General features: G+C 39.6%; 1 pseudogene; it reads left to right on the plus strand.

Moving 5' to 3' along the window:
* Nucleotides 1-287: 287 nt before the first annotated feature.
* On the plus strand, nucleotides 288-23969 carry LOC138378788 (ATPase WRNIP1-like; annotated as a pseudogene).
* The last annotated feature ends 202 nt before the right edge of the window (nucleotides 23970-24171 follow it).

Here is a 24171-nt window from a genome sequence, read left to right on the forward strand (position 1 = left end):
CATCCGAGATCCTCAGCAAGCTATGGCCATGGACAAGCGGGAGGTAGTTAAGAAGGACTATGGTCCCCTGTGGAAGAAGTACGGAAGACAGCCGAAAAAGTCGCCATCTACAACTCAGACCTGAGCCGCTTGGAACAGCTGGGGGAGGAGAACCAGCGCCTGCTGACCTTGACCCAGCAGAGGGACACGGCCCTCCAGATGCAGCACCAGTAGCGCCCTCTTCCTGAGGAGGTTGGAGGCATCCACCATGAGCTGAACGAGGCCCCGGCCCAGAACAAGGGCCTGTAATGGGAGGTGGAGCTGACAGAGCTGAGGACCACACAGGTGAAGACCCCAAGGAGTCAGAGAAATACGGGGAGGAGCGGGATGCCGTGTACAGCAAGCACAAGCTCATGATGAGCCAGGGGGACCAGGTGATCTCTGAGCTGGGCAAGCTGGAGACGTGGAGTTGGCTGAGTTCAAGCCAAAGAGAAGCACGTCTGAGATGGTCAGCAAGGAGATGTAGGCACTGTGTCAGGTAACAGTGCACTGAATAATGGCACTTTCATACAAAGGGTGCAAGACTTTTCCAGAACATCGAGGTGAAAGCTAATGTGAAGAGGAATATTTACTTTGATGAATTTTTTTTCTATCTCCTAAGTGTTAACTCAAGCTTTGATGAAATTTTTGAAAAGACTATCATGTGAATACATGTATAATAAGTAATGATAATGCATTAGATATTGTAATTATCCTAGAAAAACCACCAACTCATTTTCACATCCTGGTATCTGACCACATAATTGTTGGAGGAAAATGACATCAAATAAGGAAAAGAAAATGAAGAAAAAACTTTGAAAATGACTGAGTTGGTAACTACCCTAAAATGTCACAGAATGTCAGATACATGAAGGTGAGTCTGGGATAGGACAGAGCACTTGTACAGAGGGTTTTTTTTTTTTTTTTTTTTTTTTGAGATTTTCGAAGTTAACTGTGAAAACTGTATAGAAATGTGGAAAGCACAGAGAAGGACAAAGAACACCTGAATTCTCCAGTGATAAGATGCTGAGGTCTCATGTCTAACAGCAGCTGAACACCCCTCCCGGCACTGAGGCGTGCCCTTCAGCCTGAGGACTGGTTCTGGCCTCTGTAGGAGATTTTGGCTGAGCATGAAGTCCACCTGTCAACTGAGGCAGGAATTTCTTCCAGGCACTGTTCTGAGTCAGCAGGCAGGAGAGAAGAAACCTGCCCCACCCCCTTGCAGTATCCAGGACTGAATTTTGGGTTTTAGTATTGTATTTGGTTGTTATAATTGGCTGTAAATTAGTGACAACATTGCAGCTTTAGGAACAGGAACAAACTGCCCTAAAAGTTCTACAACTATGGACAGGGTGCCATCAACAAACTTTATGCTAGATTGATTCTCCAAGTTATATTTGATAAGAGATATTCTTAATCCTATGATGACAGTTTTACATGTTCCTAAGAATCTGTGTCACAGTAGTCTTCTCAGGTGAGGCCTCTCCTGAGAGAGCTTTCCTGACTCCTGTCCCACAGCCCTTGTCCTCTTCACCAGAGCCTTCCCACCTTTGCAGAGATTTGCTTATTTATATACCATTAAGGGCAAAAGTTCCATGAGAATGAGATTCCCATACCCACGCCTGGCCCTAGGCACTTAATGAATATTTATAGAAAGGGTGAGAAAACAATCTGAAAAGTAGATGATATTACCTTCCCATTTCAGGGGAAGTTCTTGAGATTTTACTCCTGCATGGGTCTCATCTTGTGTGAGTTCTTTTTGAGTTTTCTGAGACTCACATACCCCAGCATGTAGGGGTGTGGCCTTTGCTACAGCACCTACCTGGAGAGAAGAGTGATTGGATAGATTGTGCACCCATTTCTGATGCTGAGGAGACATCATTTGTGCTTCAGCAATCTCCATCTTCTTCATCAAGGGGACCCTGTCATTCTTCAGGGTCATAGAATGCTCCAAAGCCTTTCCCTGTGACCACCAGGAAGCAGACCAGTTGCAGCTTAATTCATGAAATGTCTGAGAAGGGGATCACAGCATCAGACTCCTTGGCATCCTGAGGCCAACTGTGACCTGAGAAGGACACATGGGGACCTGCTACCAGGAAGGCACTTTGCAGAGAGGTCTGAACCCTAGGGCTCATGATTGCAGGAGGGCTCTCCTCCCCATAACAGTCATTAAGCCACTTCCAGGAAGGCATTTTTTGAGAAATTTAAATGAGGACCAAGATGTTCATCCCAACATTTTTAAAATCATAAGGAATTGGAAAAACAGAAATGTCCAATAATAGGGGAGTGCATGCCCTGGAACTTTTTCTCATGCATAATAACATTGCTAACATTTTCTGTTTAAAAATAGATTTGACTGTGACCTAGTGTTTTGAAACCTGCTTTTCCCCCTTCACAGACCCTCTACAAAGTCAATGCCATTTGTGGACTTCGTAATGTTTAGTGGCTGCCTATTTGTTAATCTAGGACCCTATGTGATGCATTAAAGTAATGCCTTTTTGATGACCACAAAGGTTGTTGAAATCACCTGGTTCTCTCTGAATCACTGCACAGACAAAACACGATCTTGAAAGAAACACACAGGCTCATACTATATTCTTCCTTTAAAGTTCCGTATTGCTTATTTAAAAGGAATTTTCATTCCTAATTAGAGCTTTAAGTAACATTCTTTGAGAACTTTTGGAAATTATAAAAATACAAAGAAACCAAAGAAATAAATTTTTCACATAATCCCTATAAGGAACACCCCATTCTTAATGTTTGGCATAGTTCCTCTAGGTCACTTTTTATGGACTGTAAATTTTGAGCTCATACTGTACAACATTGGCTATAATTTTTAAGTTATCAATATAATTGCTATTTTAATAGTATATCATCTGACATAAGCATTTCCTCATGTTTATTAATCTAATTTTTAATAAATGCCTAAGGTTCCAATGAAGGGGCATACATCATTTATTCAACCAATCCTCTATTACTGGACCATTCTCTTTTAAGAACAGAAATTATAAAGAAGATTAAATTAGTTTTAGCTGGAAAAAAGAAAAAAATATATAAGTAACCAAGGGAAAAGATAAAAAACACAATAGAAATAGAAAATGGAATTATTTACAGTCACTGCTATCTCTGTCCTGTCCCAGGGGGCCCTGCTGGCTTGGGCCTTGTACATCAAATTATGTCCTCCCTTCCTTCCTCCCTTCTTTCTTTCTTTCATAGATCACCCGAGTAGTGATCCACCTTCCATGTTCAGAGATGGGTGGGAGGCCATAGACAGGAAAAATGCCTTTACCTCTTTTTCCTGCCCCTTAGTGTCATCTATAATATTAACCTCCTCATTATTCACCTTGAAAATGCCTTTGACTGGAACCTCATTTGTCTCCTTTGCTTACCTCAAGCCAGTACCCATAACCACAAAGCCCGTAGACAAAAGAAAAACAGGAAACAACTTAACAGGTAATATTTATTGAGAAGATTAATCCCTTTGAAACTATGAGAAGGGAACCATAATTAACACATTTTGCAGTTGAGAAAACTGAAGCTCAAAAATGTGGCCCAGATCTCTGAGATAGAAAGTGGTGAGATCCAGGATATAAATCTGGGCGTCATAATTCCAGAATCTTGAGCAAACCTCTATTTATACTGGCCTTGAAACTAACTGGAAAAAAAATGGATCCAATTTAGTATATATGTGTCTTGAAGCATAGCATGTATGCCTAAATTTATGGGAATGGCAAGGACAGGTTGAGCATCCCTAAACCAAAAATTTGAAACTTGAAATGTTCCAAAAGCCAAAACTTTTTCAGAGCCAACATGACACATGTGGAAAGTTTCAAATCTGACCTAATGTGATAAGTCACAGTCATAATACAATTGCACAAGACACAGCTTATTCCATATCCCCAAGGGCAAAAAAAAAAAAAAAAAAAAAAAAAAAAAACAAAACCTCTCAGTCCCCTTCAGCTGCAGTAGCTCTTTTCTGTGCACACCCATATTTCCCCATGCAAGCAGGCCTGCAAAGGGCAATACTTAATAAAATGGCATGTGTGCAGGCCAGAGGCAGCAATGGCACGTTCCCCATGGTGCCCCACATAGTTTCAAGACCTACATGTATTGCTTACTGTGTTTTTTGCTTATTCTCTGCTTTGTGGTATAAAGATATGTTAAATTGTCAATTCTTACAGATACTCCTATGGGTAACAATGATAAGAAAAGCAGGAAGCATTTACATTTATCTATAGTACAAAAAGTCAGTCTACTAGAGAAACCAGACAGTGGCATAAGTGTAAAACATGTTACAGAAGAGTATAGTGTTGAAATTATCAACATATATGACCTGAAGAAATGGATAAAAAGTTAAAATTCTATGCTAAAAGTGGCAGACAGAAGTTAATGAACACTGCATAAAGCTAAAAATGAAGATCTTGATTGTGTATCGCAAAAGTAAATTGAGAGTCACAGTGAACACATGCCACTTAATTGTATGTTGATCATAAAACAAGAAAAGATCACAATAGATTAAACATTAAAGAGAACTGTAAGTATTCCAAAGGCTGTCTGCAAGAATTTAAGAAGACATCACATTACATTTTTAAAGATCTATAGTGATAAAATGTGCTAATCATGAAGCAGTGGAGAAATTTATTGATGCGTTTACTAAAATCACTGCTGGTAAAAATTTCATGCCAGAATGAGTCTACAATGCTGATAAAACATCACTGTTTTGATGTTATTGCCCCAGAAAGAAACTGACTACAGCTGACAAGACAGCCTCTGCAGGAATTAATGATGCCAAAGACAGAATAACTGTGCTGGAATATGTAATGCAGCAGGTATGCGTAAGTGTAAACTTGCTGTGATAGGCAAATGTGTGTTTCCTTGCTGTTTTCAAGGAGTGAACATTTTACCAGTCAAGTGTTATGCTTTAAAAAGGCATGGATTTCTAAGGATGTCTTTTCTAATTGGTTGAACATACATTTTGTAACAGAGACTTATGCTCACCACAGGGAAACTGGACTGGAAAATAACTGCAAGACTTTGTTATTTCTTTTTATTTCTCCAAATATGATGTTGATACAGATGATTTTTTTATTTCTTTACAACAATTTTGCTTGTCTTCCAGCTAAAATTTTCATTAAAAGTAATGTTTATGCCATGTGCTTTCCCCCAACATAACTTCATTAATTTAATCATGTGACCAGGATATTCTTATATCAATAAATAGTAAATATAAAAACACTTTCTTGAAGAGCATGCTAGCAGCAGCGAACACAGGTGTGAGTGTGGAAAGTTTTATAAAGGAGTTTAGCATGAAGGGATGCCAATAGCTGTTGCCAACACTTGGAACACAGTTACTAAAGATACAATTATGCATGCCTTGAACAAGCTCTGGCCTGAGACTATTTTTAGTGGTAATGGTGAATAAGTTGATGACATTGAAGTTAGGCATATCAAAAGAAAAAAAAAAGTCTGAGCTCCTTACACATGCAAAGCATTTACCTTGGGAGACCATCAGTAAACTGGACAAAGTGGATATTAAAGAAGTTTATAACACTGATAATGAAGCTCCAGTTGTTTATTCACTGACATATGGTGAAGTAGCCAAAATGGCTCTGAATAAAAGTAATCATGATAATAGCAAAGATGAAGATGTTGTTAACAAAAGTTAACAACCTATAGGTGACATGGTGAAACGTGTGGCTGGATTACTGAAGGACTCAGAGTATTTTGCATTCTTACAAAACAAGAAATAATGATGGTTTACAAAATCAAAGAGACTACTGAGATGATAATCACTGTTAATGAGGCAAATGACTCTGGAGGAAACATGTTAGGTGTTCAGCAGAATGCCCTCTCATTTCTAGAGGACCCACTTACTGGCGGTGCCTCGATTGCTTTGATTCTTCTTCTCAAATAAAAAGGAAAAGAAAAGAAAGTGTGCAGTAATCTTTTAATGAAATCACAGATCATATGTAAAAACTGCAAGCCTGCCATTATTTGTTGTTGCTGTTGTTTAAAAGCTGAAACAGATATTCTGGTGATGCTACTGTGCTACGTAGCTACCCTGAACATATATATATATATATTTTTTTTTACTTCATTAATGGTATATACTTTTCTTTAACTACAAATGTATAAGAAAATTATTGATTATTAGTAGACAATTAGGAATGATGGTGACTCTGTACAACCACAGATTGCCCACATGGATAGTTGAGATACTGACATTTTTGCTTTCTTATGATTTTAATGTACAAAAATTTTACTTCATGAAAAAAATTATTTAAACATATTCTATAAAATTACATTCAGGCCATGTGTATAAGGTATGCATAAAACATAAATAAATTTTATGTTTAGACTTGTGTCCCAATCCCAAGATATCTTATTGCAAATATGCAGATGTGCAAATATTCCAAAATTTTAAAAATCTAAAATTTGAACCACCTCTGGTCCCAAGCATTTTGGATAAGACATACTCAACTGGAACATACTAATGAAGTATCTGACAGGAGCACACCCAGCTACCAGTGGCCACAAGAAAAAAAAATATTACAAGCGCTCCATGAGATCCCTCATATTATAATCCCAAATCCATACTTTCTTCCTCAATGGTAAAAAAAAAAATCAAACTTCTGAATTTGGTTTGCTTATTAGCTTTTAATCAAATAAAATAATACAGAATGTACTGTTTTATGCTAGTCTAATTTCATGATATTTGCAAGTTTCATACATATTTTTAAAATGGCTATAAATAATTTTTATATGCATATCACTTTTGAAAAGATATAAAATCTATTTTTATTAATTATTTCTACTATTAAAGCAGAGTTGAGTTGTTTTGGATAGTCCGGTTTGGAACCTGAGAATATCTTTTGCCTGGTGCCTGATTGTTCAATTTGGAGGCCTGACCCCATATATGCTTGGCAAGCAGAAAGCTGGGATTGCATTCACATCAGCACATTTTGCCAGAGGTTGAGGAAGTGGCCAGGACAAATGTCTTGGTGGCATTTGGGGAACATCATGAGCAAACATCAGGCCTGTTTACTGTTATCTTGGCAATGAATGTTTAGTCCTGGCCAAAATGCTTGGATGCAGCATGGGCCCATGGAAAAATCCACCTCCCATCCTTTATCTGTTCATGAGGTGAGAGGGAGCCCAGTTCTTGTCTTGATGGGAGGCTCTGCCAGGGCCATGGATCACAACTCAGGTTTCTTTACAGCTGGCTCATTTGTGAGACCAGATCCAGGTCAGATCTATTCTTGAATGTATAGACAGGAATCAGCTTCCTAGGATGATGTGAGAGGGACAGCATTCAAATAAAATATGTTAGGAACCCCTGACAATAAAGAGTAAAAACACAAATAATACAAAAAAAAAAAAAAAAAAAAACAGATGCAAGAGCTATGAAAACATTTCACAGCAAAAAAAAAAAAAAGTGCAAATGGTCATTTCCCACACAAAGAAGCATCCAACTTCAATGGTGGTTGGAAAAAATAAATTAAATTAAAAATATATGTGTGTGTGTGACCACACACACAAAAAATATGTTTTGTGTGACCATCAGATTTTAAAATTAAGTGGTTCCTAATCCTATATCTTTTTCTGATCAGTAGTTTGTACATGCTTATACAGAGTATAAAGGACCAAAGAACTTTTGAAGAATAATTAAGGAATATGTGTCAAAACTTAAAAGATGCGTGCTTTTGCATATAGGATTCTACATCCTGGAAGGCATCTGATAAGAACACTTGAACATCTGCACCAAAGTGCCCACACTAGCCTGCTGCTGGTGGACATGTAAATAATAGCAAAAAAGAAAAAGGAGGAGAACAAGGAGGAGGAGGAGGAGAAAGAGGAAGAGAGAACATATGTGAGGAATCCTCTTGGTCATCATGGGTTTTTTTTTTTTATTTCATCTTATTGTTATGGGGGATACAGAATTGCAGGTTACATACGTTGCCCATGTACCACCTTTCCCCCCAAGTCAGAGCTCCAGGCGTGTCTGTTCTCCAAATAGTGTGCGTTGCACCCATCATGTAGGTATATATCCCTCCCTTCCTCACCCCCCCTTCCTGAGTCAGCACCTTCAAGCATGACCATTCTCCAAACAGTGCGCAATGCACTCATTGTGTAGGCATACACCCATCCCCACCCCCACCCCCCATCTCAGTCTGATATCCCTATTCAATAAATGGTGTTGGGAGAATTGGTTAGCCACTTGTAGAAGACTGAAACAGGACCCACAGCTTTCACCTCTCACAAAAATCAAATCACGGTGGATAACAGACTTAAACCTTAGGAGTGATACAATCAGAATTCTAGAAGAAAATGTAGGAAAGACTCTTACAGACATTGGCCTAGGTAAAGAATTTATGATGAAGACCCCCAAGGCAATCACAGCAGCAACAAAAATTAATGAATGGGACATGATTAAATTAAAAAGCTTCTGGACAGCCAAAGATACAGTCACGAGAATAAACAGACCACCTACAGAATGGGAAAAAATTTTGCATACTACACATCAGATAAAGGACTGATAACAAGAATCTATTTAGAACTCAGGAAAATCAACAAGAAAAAATCAAACAACCCTATCAAAAAGTGGGCAAATGACATGAATAGAAACTTCTCGAAAGAAGATATAAGAATGGCTAACAAACATATGAAAAAATGCTCAACATCCCTAATCATCAGAGAAATGCAAATCAAAACCACAATGAGATATCACTTAACCCCAGTGAGAATGGCCTTTGTCAAAAAATCCCAAAACAACACATGTTGGCGTGGATGTGGAGAGACAGGAACACTCATACACTGCTGGTGGGACTGCAAACATCATGGGTTTTTAAGATAAGCCACACCCCAGAAGGTCACAGAAATAAAACAAATCAGGGAACCCATGAGGACCAAACGAGCAGGGAACTAGAGGGAAAAAACACCCTCAGAGTGCATTTCCTTTCAGTTTGCTGATGCTTCGGTTGAAGTCTCCTGGGAATCTTCCACAGTAGGATCTTCCTTTGCAGCTCTTCTTTCCTGTAGAACAATTTATGTTAAGTGTGTGGACACATCTCAACTTACTGTTTCCCTTGGGAGATGGGAAGAAAGAGTAGAGTCCTTGCTCATATTTGAAAGTGAAGGAAGCACTGAAGGTCCTGCAAACTTTGCCAAAGTTTCTCCTACCCTCATATTATATCAGTACCCAACTCCAGGCAGTCCCCAACCCCCATAATGTTCTGATGCACAATCAAGACACACTTTCATTTGGAATCCATTGCTATTCTACCTGCCATACACAGTTTCAAGATATCCCCATATCCCGTCCAAAATGATCCTCCAGGTGTAGCATGTGCTCCTGAGTGAGGAATTCTGGAATATACTGTGCTCTTTGTTTATTTCTGCTGAGTTCCTCTACCCATGCTTAGAGAAGGCTGTAAACACACAGTAAATGGGAGACACTGGGAGGTCCAAGGATGATTTCAGTCCTTCAGATGTCTCACCTTTGCTGTTGTTTCTTCTCTCAGTCATGGTGTAGAGGCCCAGAGTCTGGAGTTGCTGGGGCTCCTTTGGCTGCATATTCACCTTATTTTTCTTATTTGAGCCCAAGGGCTGTGGGACAGGGCCCCACCTCACTCTTCACTGAGCACCTCCATATCTTTATCATGTGCCCTAAAACCTGATAATCCTTCCACATTCTCTGTGGGTTGAGAAGTAGGGAGGTCAGTAAGTCAGCATCCATCACAGGCAACTCTCAAAGGTTAATTTTGGGACAGGCTTTTTGGATTTGTGTATTTTTTTTTTTTTAGGACAAGACACAGACAAGGGGCCCATTAGGTCTCTGAAAACTCATAATGCAGTAGTCATATCCACACCCATTATGAATAGAAACACAAGGAAAATGTGCCAAAAGGTGTAAGAATGATAATAATCCAGCTGAATTTATCGGCTCAGATTACAGATGCTGAATAAATTCTACAGAACACAGTGGAACCCCAGGATGACTGAGGTAAGGTAGAGGGGAGGTTCCCCTTTCCAGCTGCACTCCTTGCTTCCTCTAGAATTAGCAGTCACTTAGGTTAGCATTTTTTGTTTGTTTGTTTTGTTTGTTTGTTTGTTTGAGGCAGAGTCTCACTCTGTTGCCCGGGCTAGAGTGCCATGACATCAGCATAGCTCACAGCAACCTCAAACTCCTGGGCTCAAACAATCCTCCTGCCTCAGCCTCCCAAGTAGCTGGGACTACAGGCATATACCACTATGTCTGGCTAATTTTTTTATATTTTTAGTTGCCTGGCCAAATTTCTTTCTATTTTTTAGTAGAGACAAGGTCTCACTCTTGCTCAGGCTGATTTTGAACTCCTGAGCTCAAGCAACCTTCCCACCTCGGCCTCCCAGAGTGCTAGTATTACAGGCATGAGCCACCGCGCCCAGCCCTAGAAATGGTTCTAATCAATTCTAAACAATCACATTTGATCTAATCATCTCTCTCACTTTCAAGATAGGAAAGTATATTTTATTTTGTTTTGACTTTTTCTCTACATTGTCATTTTATAACATATGTGTGTATCTAATACAATCTAATATATTTAACATTAGTCATTCCTAAGTATCTGAGAAATTATAAGATCTATGTATATAATTTTAAAACTATATATTATTTTCTTCATGTGCAAAAGGTATACATGTGTCAACATGTGGTCTGTTTAATTCTGGATCTTGAAATATGGGCAATGTCTTAAATACTTCTGCATGGGAATTGAGCCAGAAATCATATGGAGATGAGTCTCCTGCATTCCTGTCCCTGTGACCCCTGGCTTTGATATCCTGCTTTACAACACAATGACAAGACCCCCTAAAGCATCTCCCCTTATCTGTTTCTAAGTCCCCAGTGCAATCACAACCTCAAACATTCCTTACTGAGGCTATGATGAGTGGCAGAAAGGAGAAATATCTTCAGCCACACCTGCTTATAAAAGGAAGATCCAGCAGAACAACACACACTCTGAATCTGGACATGTAAGAGAGGGGACTTTTCACTTGAGCTTCAACATGGATTTGAGAACTGAAGACCCAGACCCCTATTCCACCTCTATCCAATGCCCCACTGACCAGCCCCTTTCCAACAGATCTGCTTTACAGAAAAAGGCCCAGAGAAAGAGGAGAAATCATTTAAATAGATAAGACACTCAATTTCCATTCCAGTGAGAACCACATCCCAAGGCAAGGCAAGGCCTTGGGCTGTTCATATGGAGGCTGGAAAGAAGGGTAAAGTTAGGAATAATGAGTGTGTGTCTTTTGTAGCATTTTATTCTGAGATTGGAGATGGGAAATGGCTTGTAGCCATCAAGGGGCTTTGATAAATGTAGCCATGATCCCCCGATCTGTATTTTTCCTCTTCTCTTTTGACACTGGCTGAGCAGCCTCAGTTGAGAGAATGTCCCACAAATATGCATCACAGATAGACTATGGGACTCTGCGCTTCATGACAGCTGAGTCACCTAATCTTCCTTTTGCTCCAAGATCAAAGCCCAATGCAAATGAAAAGAAGAATTCCAAGGAAAACAAGCTCAGAGCCGGAAACAGCACTGCTAGATCAGGTAAGTGTTGACTCTTCCAGATGAGGACGGACAGGGGACAGATTAACAGTCTCCCCTGGAAAGGGAATTGGGAGCACTTTGGCAGCCAGGGCCTCTCAGATCCTGGACTCTGGAGAATGGAGGAGAACCAAGTTCTGGTGACTCCTTCAGCTCCTGATTACCCAGGAGGTACTAGGGCTTCTAAGGTGTTTGGTTGGTTGGAGGCACTCACTCAAACTCTCATTTTATCCACAGAATCACGGTCTAGTTCATGTGGGGAAACTCCAAGAAGAGGAAAATTAATTGCAAGGACAGCTGCCAAGATAGAGCAGTGGGTAGAATTTTGCTTTTTTGCCCCAAAGGGCAAATAAGCAGGTAGCTTATTCAGGACTTGGACAGAAAGAGGGTTTCTCAGTGGCCGAGAGGATTTTAGCACCCCACATTTAGAGAGCACTCAGAAGAGGTTCAGCTTTGTGTCATTAGGGAGAATGAGTGGTCAGGAAGCAGGAGGAGTGACCATCGGGGTTCACCTGAAGGTGCGTGGGGAGGCTCCAGAATGAGCATCCTTGGGCACTGTTCTGCTGAGTCTGTCACTCACATGTTTCCTGCACAGAGAAGATGAGCACAGCTTGGCTTTGGAAAAGAAAGCAAAGGCATTAAGTGATCTACAGATTGAATGCAATTCCTATTAAACTACCAACATCATTCTTCACAGACGTAGAGTAAATAATTATACACTTTGTATGGAATCAGAGAAGACCCCGTATAGCAAAAGCAATTTTAAGCAATAAAAACAAAATGGGAGGTATTGATTTGCCAGACTTCAAACTACACTACAAGGCTGTGGTTCTTAAAACAGCCTGGTACTGGCACAAGTGCAGGGACACAGACCACTGGAACACAACAGAAAATCCAAATATAAAACCATCCTTATATAGACACCTAATTTTTGACAAAGCAGGCAAGAGCATACTCTGGGGACAAGAATCCCTATTCAATAAATGGTGCTGGGAAAATTGGTTACCCACATGTAGAAGACTGAAACAGGACCCACAGCTTTCACCTCTCACAAAAATCAAATCACGGTGGATAACAGACTTAAACCTTAGGTGTGAAATGATTAGAATTCTAGAAGAAAATGTAGGAAAGACTCTTACAGACATTGGCCTAGGCAAAGAATTTATGAAGAAGACCCCTAAGGCAATCACAGCAGCAACAAAAATAAATGAATGGGACATGATTAAATTAAAAAGCTTCTGGACAGCCAAAGAAACAGTGATGAGAATAAACAGACCACCTACAGAATGGGAAAAAAATTTTGCATACTACACATCAGATAAAGGACTGATAACAAGAATCTATTTAGAACTCAGGAAAATCAGCAAGAAAAAATCAAACAACCCTATCAAAAAGTGGGCAAATGACATGAATAGAAATTTCTCAAAAGAAGATATAAGAATGGCTAACAAACATATGAAAAAATGCTCAACATCCCTAATCATCAGGGAAATGCAAATCAAAACCACAACGAGATATCACTTAACCCCAGTGAGAATAGCCTTTATCAAAAAATCCCAAAACAACACATGTTGGCGTGGATGTGGAGAGACAGGAATACTCATACACTGCTGGTGGGACTGCAAACTAGTGCAACCCCTGTAGAAAGCATTATGGAGATATCTTAAACAGATTCAAGTAGACCTGCCATTCGATCCAGCAATCCCATTATTGGGCATATACCCAAAGGAAAAAAGGTCATTCTATAACAAAGACACATGTACCCGAATGTTTATAGCAGCACAACTCACAATAGCAAAGATGTGGAAACAACCCAAATGCCCATCAATACATGACTGCATTAGTAAAGTTTGGTATATGTATACCATGGAATATTACTCATCTATAAGAAATAATAAAGATTCAACATCTCTATGGTTCTCCTGGAGAGAGTTGGAACCCATTACATTAAGTGAAGTATCCCAAGAATGGAAAAACAAGCATCAGATGTACTCACTAGAAAATTGGTTTCCCTGATCATCACCTAAATACACATCTGGGAACGATACCAATCGATATCAGACTGAGGTGGGGGGTGGGGGAGGGGATGGGGGTATGCCTATACAATGAGTGCATTGCGCACCGTTTGGGGAGTGGTAACACTTGAAGGTGCTGACTCGGGAAAGGGGGGGTGGGAAAAAAATATGAAACTATTGTTTTTAACTTGCACTGTTCACTTAATAATTTATCATGAACATTTCCCATATTATTTCATATCATTGTACAAGAAATAATGTATACATTATGAGGACGTACTGTATCTAACAAGATATACTGTTAGACTCTTTGATTCTGTAAAATTAAATAAAAAAAAAGAAATAAAAAAAAAGAGAGGAGGTGGTTAAAAGGGTGGGAAAAAAAAAAGAGTATCAAAAGGAATATATATTGATATTCTTTTTTAATTCAGAAAAAAATGTAGATCTTCACTTTCCCAGTCCCAGTCAATGGAGGACTGATATCCACTAACTTTTAATAGCATTCTCTAGGGAGAAATGTTTACATTTTTTTCAGTTTGATGAAATCATGGTGAAATATCCATGTCATTGTGGTTTCCTTTTCATTTTCTTTATATAAAATCTCAGACAAGGTATGTAAAATGCTTACTGATAATATGTACTTTCTCTATGCTTTTCATATTGGTCACTAACAAAAAGGAAAAAATATTTATTCTCTACCTAGCTCATGTTCTTTGCCTAATTTTAACCTTTCTTCCATTTTATGTTTCAATTGATCTTATGTTATTGTAGGATATTAATTCTAATATAGTGTTGAGCCTAAGAATATTGAGTTATAGAAATGCTCCCTGTATTTCTGGAGACAGTATTTGATTTCAGAAGTCAAGGCTTTGCCTTAAAGAAAAAATAAATGTGTTAGTTCAAAAGCTGCCTCGTCTCAGGAGGGCATCTCCTTGGTCAGTAATAGCTGCACTTCAAAGAGACAGCTGTAAACTGGGCCTATGGTTCTCACCTGTTTTCAAAGACAAGGCAGGCCTCCCTTAGAACCAAAAGGTTGCCTGAGCTGACAGGCAAGGACCCCCAGAGATGAGAGCTGATGAGATAGATATGCTAATGCCCAAGCTGGACCCAGAAGGAACCATGTGGTTAAAGTAATTAACACAAAGCACAGCTCATGTTGACTTCTGAGATCATCTCTGTCTCCAAGAACACAATCATCGGAGCCAAGATGTCTCTGTTTTTTGCTAAAGTAATAGCCTTATCATAAAACTTAGAAGTTTGCCCCAAGAAGAATTTATAACTCATTGTTCCCCTAGTTAGAGTTAGTTAAAGGATCTGTAGTAGCCTTTTAGGAGACTTTGACCCTAAAGCAAACTGCCTGTTAGTATGAAAATCCCGTTGCCCTTGGCAACTGGAGCCTGTATCTACCCTATATAATACCTGTGTGGAGTTTCAGTTGAGGATATATTTTATGCGGGTAAAAATATATCTGTCCGGATACCCTCCTTTATCTATTTTCATAAACCTTTACTTTATAAACTATATCTTTGGCTCTGTGTATTATTATTGCCATTACTTTATTTTTTATTTCTGTTTCCTACTATTTTTTTCATCCTTTGCGATGACCCCTGCCTGAGAGACCTGATCAGAAGAAAAAACCTCTTTACAGGGAGCGTAGCTAACTCCCTGCAAACTGGTGTAGTCAACTTAGAGATCTGATCAGAAAAAAGAGAAAAAAACTTCTTTGCAGGGAGCATTACTAACTCCCAGCACCCTTTCAGTATTTACATTCTCTAAAATACATTACATCAATCAAAAGACATATTTTGTCTGAGTAAATTGAAGAAATATGATCTAACTCTATGTTTTCTACAAAAGACCTACTTTTTTGTGGTGGGGGACAGAGTCTCACTCTGTTGCCTGGCTTAAAATGCCATGGCATCAGCCTAGCTCACAGCAACCTCAAACTCCTGGGCTCAAGTAATCCTCCTGCCTCAGCCTCCTGAGTAGCTGGGACTACAGGCATGTGCCACCATGCCCAGCTGATTTTTTCTATATATTTCTAGTTATTCATCTAATTTCTTTCTATTTTTAGTAGAGACAGGGTCTCGCTCTTGCTCAGGCTGGTATCAAACTCCTGAGCTCAAACAATCCACCCTCCTTGGCCTCCCAGAGTGCTAGGATTACAGGAGTAAGCCACCACACCCAGCAAAAGGTTTACTTTAGATGTAAGGGCACAGAGGATTGTAAGTAGAAGAATTGAAAAAAGTTATTGAATGCAATGTCAAATACTCCCACATTGACAAAATATATGTTACATCAAAAATTGTCATAGGGGACAGCAAAAGACATTATATAATGATCAAAGAATCTATTGATCAGGAAGCTATCACAAGTATTAATCCGTATGCATCTACCATTACAGCTCCCAAATATATGAAGCAACTTTTTACAGAATTGAAGCAAGAATCAGACAATATCACAAGAACAGTAGTATAATTTGATACCACCCTTTCAATAATGAAAAGAAGTCAAGAGACAACAGAACAAAATGAAACAGAAGATGTGAACACTATAGATTACACCTAAAAGTCTTATACTGAACTCTCCACTCTACACACTATTTTTAAGCAAACATAGCACATTATAGCAGATAGACAACCTGCTAAGCCACAAAACAAGTCTCAACAAATTTAAGCACATAAAAATCACACAAAGTATTGTTTCTGACTACAATAGAATAAAACTAGAAGTAAAAATCAAAAGGAAAGTGATATGTCCACAACTATGTGGAAATTAAACAAAAAACTACTGAAAACATTTTTTTTCAAAAGCTAAAAGATTTAATATTATTAATATGTCAATGCTACCCAAAGTGATCTACAGATTTGATGAAATCTCTGTCAAAATACCAATGCAAATTTTTACAGAAGTGTTAAAATATTCTAAAATTTCTATGGGATCTCAAAAGATTAAAAAAAAAAACCAGAAGAAACAATATCGTAATAGAAAAACACAGAAGCAACAGATTTTCTGATTTCAAAACATATTACAAAGCTATGTTATTCAAAACAGTGTGGTGCTGGCATAAAGACAGACAAATAGATGATTAAATAGATTTAAAAGCCCAGAAATAAACACTCATGTATAATAATTATATTGACAACTTATTCTCAGCAATTCTCACCAGAACTTCACAGTGAGGAAAGGACAGTCTCTTCAATAAATAAGGTTAGGAATACTGGAAATCCAAACTGGACAAATTAAAGTTGGACCTTACCTTGTACTATACACATACAAGAACTCAAAATAGAGTGACTTATTTTTTGTAGCCTTTCTAAACTGAATTTTAACATTTCTATTTTAGTTTACTGTTAGTGTAGAGAAGTACTATTAGTTTTTATGTTGATTTTGTATTCTGTAACTTTACTGATTTTTTTAAGAGTTCTAACAATTTTGGGGGTGTGTGTAGTTTTTTAGGTTATTTTTTTAAATATAAGATCACTTTGTCTGCAAACAGGGACAATTTGTCTTCTCACTTTCCAGTTTAAATGATTTTAATTCTTTCTCCTCTTTTTCTCACAATGGCTTCCAATACTATGTTGAATAGGACTGGTGAAAACAGGTATCCTTGTCTTGTTGGAAATCTCAGAGAAAAAGCTTGCAGCATTTCCCTGCTCATTATGTTATCATTTTTTTATATATATGGCCTTTATTGTGTTGCTATACATACCTTGTATATCTAATTTGTTTAGTGTTTTTATTATAAAGGAATGTTGTCAAATGCTTTTTCTGCATCTACAATAGCTGTAAAAAATTAAGATATATAGCAATAAACTTAAAAAGCTGAAAGATGTAGATACTAAAAACTATAAAATAGGGATGAAGAAATTGAAATACTCATGAATAAATGGAAAGTTACCTTTTTTTAATGGATTTGAAAAATAATTTTTAAATGGCCATACTACTCAAAGTGATGTACAACTTCAATGTAATTTCTATCAAAATACCAATGACATTCATCACAGAAATTTTAAAAAATTCCTAAAAATGTATATGAAACTAGAAAATATCCTAAATAGTGAAAGCAATCCTGAGCAAAAAGAACAAATGTGAAGTCACAGTATATGACTTCAAAATTTACTAAAAAGCTATAATAACCAAACAGCATGGTACTGGCATACAAACATGGATGGATCTGAAGGACATAATGTTAAGTGGAATAAGCCAGAAACAAAAAGACAAATACTGTATGATTGTACTCATGTGTGGTATGTTTGAAAAAAAGTTGAGATCATAGAAGCAGAAAGTAGAACAATGGTTACCAGAGACTAAGGGAAGGGGACGATGAGGTGAGGTTGGTTAACAGGTACAAAATTACAATTAGAAAGAAGAAACAAGTTTTGGTTTTCTATTGCATAGTAAGATGAAAATGGTTAAGAGTAAGGTATTGTATATTACAAAATAGTTAGAAGACCAGCTTGTGGATATTTTCACCACGAAGAAATAATAAATGCATGAGGTAATGAATACACTAAATATCATGATTTCATTATTATACAACATATATATGTGAAACATCAAATTGTATCCTGTAAATATGCACAATTATAAGTGTGAGTTAAAAACATAGACAAAGAATTAAATGTAAGACCTAAACTCCTAGAAGCATATATAAAAGGAAAGCTTCATTACAATTACCCTTTGTAATGATTTATTGGATATAATATCAAAGTTATCACACAACAAAAGCAAGAATACAGACATGGTACTACATCAGTGTATCCAAAATATCTCAAACTTATTCAAAGCAAAACATGGAATAGATATTTGCACATTTGCAAACATTGCAGCATTATTTACTAAAGACAATACCTGGAAACAAACAAAATGTCCCTTTATCAATGAGTAAATAAAGAAATGTGGCATATACATGTAATGGAATATTATTTAGCCTTAAAAATGTTCATCTTGACACATATTACAGCAAGGACAAAATGTTGAGGATAATATGTTAAGTAAAACAAAGCAGTCAGAAAGAAACAGTCACTGTATTATTATATTATTATATTATATTATTATATTATTATTATTATAAAGTATGTGAAGTAGTCAAACTCACGGAAAGAGAAAGTAAAGTGATGTTTTTCAGGAGCTAGAGAGAGGTAGAAAGAATCATTTCTTGTTTAATGGCTATTCACTTTTAGTTTAATAAGATAAAAATGATTTAGAAATATGCTGAAAAACTAAGTGAATATACTTAACACTACTAAACTGTATACTTAAAAATGTTTGATATAACAATTTTATGTATTTTACCACAATTAAAAATTTGGCTACCTAAAGAGATAATTAGAAAACTTTTCAAAAATCACCTTCAAATAACAAAATTGTTTCTCTCATAAAATAATATAAATTCAAACAATAAATACATTGTGAATTTAAGACTATTTCCTTCACCACTCACATAGATAGGATAAAGCAATCACTGATAACAAACCAGCACACGCACGCACACACATACACACACACGATAAGTCCTGAACAAGCATGGACAATGTAAGTCCTGAACCATGTATGAGCAATTTTTATAAAGTCAAAAAACATACAGATATTTTATAGGCAACATACATATGCCCAATGCATATAGAAATCATGTACCACATTATTTTAAGTGTACAGAGCTGAACATTATCATCCATTTCATAATATTCAAGCTCAAAATAAAAAATACAATGCACTCATCTGAGAAAACATACACTCAAAAGAAACACAGTAATATGGACTTGAAAACAAGAATAAGAGAAATTTTGATACATAAAATACTGAAGATAACATAGATATACTATTTAAAAATAATTCTTTTGTCTTTTCTCTCTGTACTTTAATGGATGCAAATAAAAATAATTCTTTAGCAATAAATTAAGACCCTGTCTCAAAAAGAAGTAATACTTTCGATATCTACAATTTTTAATTGCATGCTGCCATGAAGATTGGTGCTAGTTTTACATAAAATATAGAAGCAATAATACAGCCTTTTGAAGTTAAGAAATGCTTGGCATTTCCAAATGAACAACATAAATGTTGTAAAATATGGTATAAATTACTGAAATAAAAAGTAAAATTTTGGGATTAAATTATGCCATCATTTAAATATAGGCTGAGAAAATGGATATTAATTTTAATGATTTCTTCTTGCCTACAATAAACTTGAACTTAAATCCAAACATTTTAATAAATATTTGGTGCCCACTAGTAATCTAATTTGCTTCTTACATAACAGGTAAATTTAGCACTTTATTTCAAAACTTTTGAGTCTAAGAACCATGAACAAATTTGACATATATTTCAGAAAGTGAAACATATAGCAGAGTAACATAAGAGAGATGACAGAATAGGAGGTCTCCCAGTCATATCCCCACAGCATAATGTGACAGCCATGCTCAAACAAAGCAGCCTTGATTGGAGTTTTGTACTCCAGGTCAGAGTTTTTGATACCCTGGTTGAGCCCAAGTTTGAGGAGGGCCATTTTGAGAAAGCCAGACCATGACCAGCTGGCAGACTTGCCAATGAGAGTCCTGGCAAGAGAATAAAAATGACCACATCCCACTTTAACCTAAGCTATAGCCCATTTGACCTTGATCTTGCCACTAGCACCATACGTCAAGATACACAGGAGGATTCATATCCACCTGTGTCTCAGGTGGACAGGCCTGCAGATGTTGGTCCTATCTTTGGTCACTGAATCAGTCTAAAACCCACCTTTTTCACCTCTCAGCCATGATATGGGAAAAATCCTGCCCACATAGGAACACTCAGGGAAAACACTCATCTGTGCTCCTGAATATAGAACCACTAAGAGAAAAAAAATAATAACGTTACCTTTGGGGCCCTGCTGACTTCTTAAAATACTATTGAAAAACTGCTGTTTCGCTCCTCATCACAAACACCCATTCCTGCACCCTCTGCTTTTGTCTTTACCTCAACAACTCAATGCCAAAAAGCCAAGTCAGACCTGGAAATTATTGTGGGAAAGAATAAACGGTGCAGACAAACCCAGGCGGCCTCGACCCTCTGTGAAGAAAAACCACAAGATCAGCCCCCAATCTTCAAGTGAAGTCAGGCAGGATTTACCTCCGCTTGCCAGGGAGATTTCAGTTCAGGAACATTCAGCCATTTTTCATTTTGTTGCTCTTGGAATCTTAAACGTTTTAAAAGAACTATTATTATTTTTCAAAGGTGGCAAAAAATGAGTCCTAAAGGACTGGCTTTCTCTAAATCTTAGAGAACCAAGGCAGATCTTTAGGAAGGTCCAGGAGTCTCCGCACAAGGGGCCCCTAAAAGCCCAACTAGCCAACAGTGGGTAGTGGGGAAAGAGCTGGCCCTGGCCCCTCCCTGTGCCCCAGGCTTTCTTGCTGACCCTGACAGGCCATAAAACTCCATCCCCAGGGTGGCTCCTCTGTGGTCCTTCACACCTCCCCAGTGAGGAAGAGGAGGAGGAAGACCACCCCCCATCCCATTTGTTGCAGGCTTCCCCCACTCCCCACAGGCACTGGCCCTGGGAGCAGGACTGCAAAGGAGATGGGGACACGTGAATGATGAGCAGGATTGACTTTTTTAAAAATATGCTCATGCACTAAAAAAAGTGAGACATGAATTTTACATGTTGTGCGCACAGAAAGGAAGCAGCAGATAGGCACTTTCAACACGTCTGGAAACAAGAACATGAAATGCTGAGACAATGCACTGGACCAGACACCTGAACCTGAGAAGGCCAAAGGTTCAAAGAGCCCCCAAGCAAGTGTGCACAAGAGCATGTGCCTGTGCGTTTACACGTGCGTGTGCGCAGTAGCTGTTACCATCCACTAGCGCCTGTCATTTGGCGGATACAGACACATTAGGAAGAATAGTAAGATTGTGATTCTGTTAATTAAAAAAAATATCTCTTTTCTTCTGATAGGTCATAAGCCATGGTAAATTTTCAATTCAACCCTCCAGAAAAATTAGAATCCTAGCAGGCTAACACAAATCACCTCTGAGTGGGATGTCAGGGAACTTCACCCAAATCATTTCAATTCCTTTTATGTCCCCATAACGCTGGTGCCTGCAGACCTCGAATTCTGTCCTCTTCTCACAACAGAGAGAAAAACAAGTATCAAAATGCCTACAATCTCTATTCCTGTAGCTTGCAGAGAATTTAGCAGAAGATGGCTTTACCTTTGTCTATTTCTGAGGGATCTTAGTGTTTTCTCTTTTAATTTCTCTTAGTGTGGTCAGTGGCTGATTACATTTTTATGATAATATTTATAGTTGAATTGTGAATGTCCTGAAGAATGTTTTCTATTTTAAATTTCCTGTGCAGTAAGGATGTAGATCCAATTATTAGGAATGTCTCCCTTTGTATTTTGGTTAAACAAGTAACACACGTTGACCAGGTGCAGTGCCCCGTGTGCCAGCAGATGATGCCGCCGCGCACATCAACTCGCACCTGGACCGCTGTCTGCTGCTCCACCCCGGGGCACGCGGAGCCCGCAGCGGCGCCGCACAGCGCCAGGGAGCGGGCCAAGGGGCCCTGGCCACCAGCACCAAGAGGCGGCTGCTGTCGGAGAGCTCCACGCTGAAGCAGCCGGCCACCCCGACAGTGGCTGAGAGCAGCGAGGGCGAGGGCGAGGAGGGCGACGACAGCGAGACCCAGAGCAGGGAGAGCTACGACGCGCCGCCCACGCCCAGCGGCACCCGTCCTGTCCCCGACTTCCAGGTGGCCCGCTCCAGCAGCCCCGGGAGGAAGGAGTCCGGAAAGGGGCCGGCGGCGGCCACTGCTGTGGGCAGCTGGGACAAGGCTGAGGCGCAGAAGGAGGAGGAGGCGGTGGGCGACAACGATGGCGATGGAGAAGCGGACGCAGACAGCAAGAATGACCCGGGGCACTGGGATGTGGAGGATGCCGCCGCCGCCGCCGCCGCCACCTGTGGGGCCAGCGGTGGGGGCCGTCTGCACACCCCGCTGGGCGCGGAGGAGATCCGGCAGATGCTGGAGGGCAAGCCACTGGCCAAGATGCGTCCTGACTCGCTGCAGGACTACCTGGGGCAGAGCAGGGCTGTGGGGCAGGAGACCTTGTTCCGCTCGCTCTTGGAGACCAACGAAATTCCCTCGCTCATCCTTTGGGGGCCACCGGGCTGCAGCAAAACCACTCTGGCTCACATCATAGCCAACAACAGCAAGAAGCATAGCACAAGGTTTGTGACATTGTCTGCAACAAATGCCAAGACAAATCATGTGCGAGATGTCATAAAACAAGCTTAAAATGAAAAGAGCTTTTTCAAAAGGAAAACCATCCTTTTTATTGATGAGATTTATCGGTTCAATAAATCTCAGCAGGACACTACCTTCCTCACGTGGAATGTGGGACCATCACCCTGATCGGGGCAACCACTGAGAGCCCTTCCTTCCAGGTCAATGCTGCTCTTCTGAGCTGCTGTTGGGTGCTTGTTCTTGAGAAATATCCAGTAGAGGCAATGGTGACTATTTTAATGCGAATGATCAACTCACTGGGAATCCACGTCCTAGACTCTAGCCGTCCCACTGACCCTCTGGGCCACAGCAGCAACAGCAGCTCTGAGCCCTCCGTGATCACAGAGGACAAAGCAGTAGACACTCTGGCTTACCTCAATGACGGGGACGCCAGGGCTGGGTTGAATGGACTGCAGCTGGCTGTGCTGGCCAGGCTAAGCTCCAGGAAGATGTTCTGTAAGAAGAGTGGGCAAACCTATTCTCCCAGCAGAGTTCTGATCACTGAGAATGACCTGAAGGAAGGCCTGCAGCGATCCCACATTATGCATAACCGTGCAGGAGAGGAGCACTACAACTGCATCTCCGCCCTGCACAAGTCCATGCGGGGCTCTGACCAGAACGCCTTCCTTCTACTGGCTGGCTCACATGCTCGAGGGAGGAGAGGAACCACTCTATGTAGCAAGGAGGCTCCTGAGGTTCGCCTGCGAGGACATAGGTCTGGCAGACCCATCTGCGTTAACACAAGCAGTCGCTGCCTACCAAGGCTGTCATTTTATAGGCATGCCTGAATGCGAGGTGCTTCTGGCCCAGTGTGTAGTCTATTTTGCCAGAGCCCCAAAGTCCATTGAGGTATTCAGCGCCTACAGTAACGTCAAAACCTGCCTGAGGAACCACCAGGGCCCTCCGCCCCCGGTGCCTCAGGGCCTTCTGCACCTGAGGAATGCGCCAACCAGGCTGATGAAGGATTTGGGCTACTGCAAAGGCTATAAGTACAACCCCCTGTACAGCGAGCCTGTGGAGCAGGAAGACCTGCCTGAAGAGTTGAGAGGAGTTGATATTTTCAAGCAAAGGAGGTGCTGACTCTTTCAGGTTATGACAGCAGAAGGATGTTTCTTTTTTTAGGAAGGGCCAGAAAGAAGGAGTAACTGGACTGTGAAGTTGGTTGCCTGGTAGAAGTTAAAACAGACCAACATTTTGTGCCAGAAATTTAAGAGCTCTGTAGGTGGACGCACAGTTACTTCAACTAAATGTGTGACATTGAAATTGTGTTCATTTGCACTCT

Source organism: Eulemur rufifrons, chromosome 30 (assembly GCF_041146395.1).
Source record: "Eulemur rufifrons isolate Redbay chromosome 30, OSU_ERuf_1, whole genome shotgun sequence".
NCBI lineage: Eukaryota > Metazoa > Chordata > Mammalia > Primates > Lemuridae > Eulemur > Eulemur rufifrons.